Source organism: Staurois parvus, unplaced genomic scaffold (assembly GCF_062004578.1).
Source record: "Staurois parvus isolate SC_StPar_1 unplaced genomic scaffold, SC_StPar_1.0 ptg000184l, whole genome shotgun sequence".
NCBI lineage: Eukaryota > Metazoa > Chordata > Amphibia > Anura > Ranidae > Staurois > Staurois parvus.
Window position 1 is genome coordinate 6,395,001 of NW_028317980.1, and position 7,269 is coordinate 6,402,269.

At 47.0% G+C, this 7,269-nt stretch overlaps 1 protein-coding gene across 1 annotated transcript in view; it reads left to right on the forward strand.

The window, feature by feature from the left end:
- Positions 1 to 7,043, forward strand: part of TRAF6 (TNF receptor associated factor 6) — a 66,977-nt gene extending 59,934 nt beyond the window's left edge. Inside the window, exon 7 of the mRNA XM_089677340.1 lies at positions 1 to 7,043. This exon is cut by the window's left edge and continues 1,732 nt beyond it. The gene's annotated coding sequence lies outside the window, so the exon portion shown is untranslated.
- The last annotated feature ends 226 nt before the right edge of the window (positions 7,044 to 7,269 follow it).

The window sequence follows — 7,269 nt, forward strand, 5'->3', positions numbered from 1 at the left end:
ACAAACGCTTCATGTTTTGATAATGTGAACAGCACTGTGCAATGTCTACATTATCAACTGCTTAAGCATTTGAGGAGCATTAGAAATTCCCTTCAAACACCTGTATTCAATGTCAGTGTGAACTAGGCCTTAAAGTGCCCTTCAGTTCCAGTTTGTGAAAGCTGAACACGTATCCTAATGGGAGTGCTGATTGCCACTTTAACCCCTTGGCGCCAGCGCCTCCCGGCCCTTTAAGGGTTTCAGGAGGCGGGGCGGGGTTTAGGGTCATGTGACACACCGTCACGTCGGTCACATGATTGGGAAAGGTCCCAATCGAAAGAGGAGATTGGGACCTTTCCGTGAGTACCGGACGTGTGTGCTGGGAGCACGCAGGGCACGGGCTCTCAGCACATATGGGGTTTTTTTTTATAGAATGCAAATGTGCGGCCGCTCGGCGTCTAGGCCCAGACACCGGGAGGCCGCACATTTGCGTTCTGCTGGCGTGAGGAGTTTAAACAAACGGCAAGTTGCTTCAGAACTTCTTGAAGCTTGTTGAAAGCCTGTCCAAGCCTGCTAGCAGCTTGTTTAAAGTGGCAGTCAGCACTCCCATTTGGATCTGTGTTCAACATTTACAAACTGGAGTTGAATTGTACCTTAAAAGCTTCAACAATGCTTGCCTGAAAGTTCTGCAAATGCTTTGTCAAAGCTTGGTGTTCACACTGATCTTGCACACGCTGAAGCCCGAGTGAAACAGTCTTTCGGGTGTTCAGTAGGGTTGAGGTCAGGACACTTGAGTTCCTCCACACCAAACTCATCAAACATGTCTATAAGAGCTCCAAATGACACCACTCTAGAAGACCCCAAGCAGCAACTGTCTGTGGGGACCAATCCTTCCGGGATCTGCCTTTTTGCTGCCAAGCCGCGCTCCACAACACTTTATTTTTTTCCTTCAATCACAGTGAACTTTATCGACACTGAATGCAGTCAATCTGAACAATGTTCTTACCCACCAAATGCCACTCCTCCCTCTTTGCATCTAAGGCCTATTACTAAGTCCAGCTTTGTGTAAACTGTGTCAGAGGAGTCACGTCAGGCGCAAATTAACATGTCAGGTTGACTGTTCAATGTCTATAAAGTTCATTGGCGACTGTAGAAAAAAAAAAGTGTTGTGGCGTGTGGCTTTGAAGGCTTACATGTCTTTATAAAGCAGGCTTTGTGTACACAGTCATGCTGGAACAGAAAGTTTGGAAACTCACAACTGTTTAAAGTGGAACTAAACCCTCCTATTCTTTTCAGCCAAGGAAGCTGCCATCTGTTGTATCTGCCATGGTGCTGCACATGTGATCAGTTATGACACCAACCATTTGATGGTTTGACAGTTTGGTTGCGAGCGCAAGCAACTGTAACAGTTATCAGTCCCGGCATGCCGCTAAATTGATGGGTTCAGTTCCACCTTAAAATGCTGTTTTCATACTGTAGAATTAACGGAAGCCTTCATTGTAGACACGTGCACCCAGTCATTTTGAGGGGTGTTCACACACCTTTTGGTCATACAGTAGGGTTGATGGTCAGGTGCCCATGTAGATTCGACCTTATAGTGTAACTTAAGAGGCAAGTGGGGACTTCTTCAGAACCAAATAAAAGGCACAAAATGAATTATATTGATGAAAGTATATTATTCTAATTCTGCATTTGTCATTGAAAATTGTAAAGTTGTTTTTTTAATTGGAACTCTGAAACATCACCTTTCCTCAGGTATGAATCAGAAAGTAGGCCGGGGTGACAGCTGGGAAATGTCTTATATACGCTTTCTAAGCACTGTGGGCTGTTGAGATTTTTTTTGTCTTTTTTCTTCCCTGTCTGAGGAGACATAGAGAACATTTAAAATCCCTATGTAGCCGCATCTCCTCCTTTGTTTCAAATGTTACTAGGAAGATGTTATTCCCAATATGAAATGAAAGCATGAAAGTGTGGCTTGTGACTCAAGCCACACTTTCATGTGGCTTGAGTCACATGTGGTTTTCTGTTACATTGGTGCCATTGTTTAATAGTATCAGTTATTTCCTCATTGCCTTAGGCAGCATCACCTTCACAGGATTGGAAGCAACTCTGTTCACACCTATGTTTCTCTTTGGAGTCATCTCAGGTTAAAGATGATTTTCAAACTGCTAAATACACATATTAATTGCTTATACATAATATTGCCAAAAGTATTGGTCGGCCTGCCTTTACACGCACATGAACTTTAATGGCATCCCAGTCTTAGTCCATAGGGTTCAATATTGAGCTGGCCCCGCCCTTTGTAGCTATAACAGCTTCAACTCTTCTGGGAAGGCCGTCCACAAGGTTTAGGAGGGTGTCTATGGGAAGGTTTGACCATTCCTCCAGAAGCACATTTGTCAAGTCAGGCACTGATGTTGGGGGAGGAGGCCTGGCTCGCAGTCTCCGCTCTAATTCATCCCAAAGGTGTTCTATGGGGTTGAGGTCAGGACCCTCTGCAGGCCAGTCAAGTTACTTCACCCTAAACTCGTTCATCCATGTCTTTATGGACCTTGCTTTGTGCCCTGGTGTGCAGTCATGTTGGAACAGGGAGAGACCATCCCCAAACCCTTCCCACAAAGTTGGGAGCATGAAATTGTCCAAAATGTCTTGGCATGCTGATGCCTTAGGAGTTCCCTTCACTAGAACTAGGGGGCCAAGGTCAACCCCTGAAAACCACTCCCACACCATAATCCTCCTCCACCAATCTTTACACTTGGCACAATGCAATCGGGCAAGTACCGTTCTCCTGGCAACTGCCAAACCCAGACATGTCCATCGGATTGCCAGACAGAAAAGCGTGATTGGTCCCTCCAGAGAACCCGGCTCCATGGATCTAGAGTCCAGTGGCAGCGTGCTTTACACCACGGCATCCAACGCTTTACATTGCACTTGGTGATGGAAGGCTTGGATGCAGCTGCTGGGCCATGGAAACCCATTCCATGAAGCTCTCTACACACTGTTGTGCTAATCTGAAAGCCATGCAATGTTTGGAGGTCTTTAGCTGTTGACTCTGCAGACAGTTGGCGACTCTTGCGCACTGTGCGCTTCAGCATGCGCTGACCCCACTCTGTCATTTTACGTGGCCTACTACTTGGTGGCTGAGGTGCTGTTGTTCCATTGCTCCATGGCCTCAGTGACCAGCCACACGTACTGTCGGATCATTTGAGTAAAGCCTGAGAAGTACGGTTGGGGGGGAGAAATGACCCTTCTGAAAGGGTTCCATCGTCTAATTAGCCGCTTGGATCGCTATCATGTAAAAGAGGATCGCCGGCTGAAAAGAAAAAAAAATTGAAATACCAGGTTTATGGCTGATAATACCAGCCATAGCATGGTAAACCACTTGCAAGCCGCAATACATATATACGTATTGCAGTCGGCAAGTTGCTAAAGTAGTTGGAGATTGGGAACATGCTTCAGGTGATAGATGGGGAGACACGTAAGACTGCTAGAGATCACGGCTGTTACAGTACAACCTTTACAAGTCAGTGATTTCACATATGATCTCCTTACAGCCTTAAAAATGAAAAGGGTTGGACAACGTAGAGTGTAAAAGAAATAAACCAAACCATCGAACTACTGGAACTCCGATAAATTATATTATTTATTTTCTGGTCTAAGTAAGCACATAGATAAGGAACTCATACTAATGTCTGCAAGGACCCTCAGACCCCCACCATAAGTGCCAAAGGGTGCCCCTGGGTTACAGAGTGAGTGAGGGCCATAGAAGAAATACAGTGGTGTCCAGGGGCGGACTGACCATTTGGAAACTTGGGAACTGCCCAAGGGCCCGGGGTCAGTAGGGGGCCCCATGAGATGCCACTGGTACCTTTTTCATAGGCTTTTTTGAGTTTGGGCAAGGACACGGGCCCCATGATCCCCTATTGCCCGGGGGCCCCATGAGTTGTCAGTCCGCCCCTGGTGGTGTCCTATCTTCACCCCTGACCTGAGAATGAACGAGCAGCAGCAAACTGATGTCACTTCTCTGTTCTCTCCTCCTTTACACACGTCATTACATTTGCATGCCATGCAGTTGATTGGCTCCTAGTCTGCTCTATAGGATATTGGAGGAGGAAATTCAGGTACTTGCCTATTTGCATTTACAGAACAGTTTTAAAGAACATGCTATATTTGTGGGATCCTTCCAGAAGCAGAAGAAGACAATCACTGTAGTAGACATTGCTATTTCAGTGATTTCCTCTAGCTTCCAGTTCCTGTGCATTCTGGAGACAGGAGGTTGGCCCCTCGGCATGGGGGCCATTTTCAGAATGCTTTGTATCTTCTCAATGGATGCAAGGCACTCTGTGACTGGATGAGGTAGAGAGTGTGATAGTACTGCTGAGCCTTGCCCCTTCGTCCAGTCAGAGCTTGCATTCATTGAGAAAATGCAAAGCGATATCTGAATGGTGCCTGTGGGCACGCCAACCTCTAGTCTTCACAGTACAGCAGGGCAGCTGCTTGGCATGGGACCCAAATGCAAGTTGAAATCACTGGAGTTGCAGTGCTTACTACAGTGGTTTCCTGCTTACATGGAACTGTGGCCTTACTATGGACCATGAAGCCAGGGGCTGCAGCAATGAAACAAGAGGGATGTTGAGAGACACAAGCCGAGTTGAGTGTAATATGTTGCATTTTTATTACTGGGAAGATCTGTTTCAGTTTTTAAGCATCTGTTAGGGTCCTCTATGACTAAGTCCTATGGGTGAGGTGAAACGCGTCATGGGGCCTGGCCTGGTTGGAGCCGGGCTGAAGCTGCACCTTACTTTCGTGTACCTTGGGTGGGTCTCCTGGAGTGCAGTGTCCTATTTGTTCATTTTAGTGCACTCTTGCCTAGGCTAAGAGGAGCCCATGTGATGCTGGCACCCATTGGCTGTGTGACTCTGGGGAGTCCTGCAGTGGCACTTCGAGTGGCGCCTAAGTTTTACAGTTTAGGCCACAACTGACATGGTTGCTTTTAAAACATTGAAAAAAGACTGATGCCCATCAAATTATTATTATTATAATACCGGATTTATATAGCGCCAACAGATTGCCTAAAAGTGGGAAGAGTAGGTGATAGTCTGATAGATTGTGGTAGAGAGTTCCAGAGGATGGAGAAGTCCTGGAGACAAGCATGGGAGGAGGAGACAAGGGAACTAGAGAGCACGAGGTCTTGTGAGGAGCGGAGAGGACGGTTTGGGTGATATTTGGAGACAAGATCGGTGATGTAATTTGGGGCAGAATTATAAATGGCTTTATACATTATTGTTAATGTATTGAATTTTATCCGTTGGGCAATGGGAAGCCAGTGAAGGGATTGGCAGAGAGGGATGGAGGACACTGAGTGGAGGCCAGTGGAGAGATTGGCAGAGAGGGATGGAAGACACTGAGTGGAGGCCAGTGGAGGGATTGGTAGAGAGGGATGGAGGACACTGAGTGGAGGCCAGTGGAGGGATTGGCAGAGAGGGGTGGAGGACACAATGGAGGTCAGAGGAGGGATTGGCAGAGAGGGGTGGAGGACACAATGGAGGTCAGAGGAGGGATTGGCAGAGAGGGATGGAGGACACTGAGTGGAGGCCAGTGGAGGGATTGGCAGAGAGGGGTGGAGGACACTGAATGGAGGTCAGTGGAGGGATTGGCAGAGAGGGGTGGCAGATATGGAACGGTTGGTAAGGTGGATGAGTCTGGCAGCAGCATCCATGATAGACTGAAGAGCTTGCGATTAGGTAGGCCCATCAAATGAAGGTAAATGCAAACCCTTTAGTCTCTACAAGTGTATTAGGAGTCCTGATCATTTCCTTATGAATGCCATATTAACAAAACCTTCCAAAAAACCCCTAAGACTACTGCTTAGCCCTCTGCTTTGTTGCAGTCACATGATCGGTGTAGCCCTTCTTCCTCCCTGAGATCCCAGGCTAGAGCCAGAGACTCCACATGAAACTGCAGCTACTCTATTGACAAGGGCCGCCATCAGTCAGGCTCAACAGGACTGGACAGGTTTTTTTTAGCCAGTGAAGTCAAAGGGTGACTGACATTACAGCAGTGTTTCTCAACTCCAGTCCTCATGGACCCCCAACAGGTCATGTTTTCAGGATTTCCCTCAGATGAAACAGCTGTGGTAATTACTAAGGCAGTGAAACATCAAATCACCTGTTCAAAATAATGGAAATCCTGAAAACATGACCTGTTGGGGGTCCATGAGGACTGGAGTTGAGAAACACTGCATTACAGGTACACTGTGCATCAACACAACAACTTGTAGCTTAAAAGAGAAGTTTGGCTTTTTTTTTTTTAAACTCTACTTTTCTAGGTGGATGCAATACCGATCCGATACTGCATCTGCCGCCCGCCGGCTCTAACAGTGAGAACTCAGTGATCACATGACCGCTGATCACTGAGTTCTCACTTGTCACTGTGAGCAGAGAGCGGTAACTGTCAGTCACCGCTCTCTGCTCTGAGCTGGCCTGAGGAGAAAGCGGCTGGCTTGGGCTCTTAGCAGCTCACTGAGAGGCTGACCCAGGTGCTGCTCCAGACTCTGGGGTGGATAAAGTTGGGATCTTTCTCCAGCCTGGACCGACTGAGTGACGGCTGCAGCCCTCTGTCAGCTGAAAACGAGTCACAGGAGTGCAGAACAAACTGCATTCCTGTGATCCACAGGAGAAGTACAGCCAAAAGAGCTGTGGCTGTGGGGCAGCACAGTGGCTAAATGGTTAGCACTTCCGTCTGGCAGTACTAGGGTCATTGGTTCAAATCCCAACCTTGGCACCACCCGTCTGGAGTTTGCATGTTCTCCCTGTGCCTGCGTGGGTTTCCTCCGGCTACTCCAGTTTCCTCCCACACTCCAAAGACATCCTAGTAGTTTAATTGGCTCCTGTCTAAATTGTCCCTAGTATGTGTATGTATCAATGTGAGTTAGGGACCTTAGATTGTACACCCCTTGAGGGTTAGGGACTGATGTGAATGTACAATATATATGTAAAGTGCTGCGTGAATTGGTGGCGCTATATAAGTACCTGAAATAAATAAATACTTATCCTTTAAAGAGAGACAGCAATGACTGCGTTGGTGGCTAGCATGGTCAGGAAAGAACGGGACACTACGAGGGGACTCTCGGGATCACCAGTTTTTAGTCTTCCTTTCAGTTCCATGGTAAAAATAAAAAATCTAGAAGCTAATCTTCAATGAGGAATCGAGGAATCAAGTTCCCCACATTTGAAATTTAGCTGAACATACACATTGACCTCTCAAATTCTTTTGTTTTGGTCTAGAAGT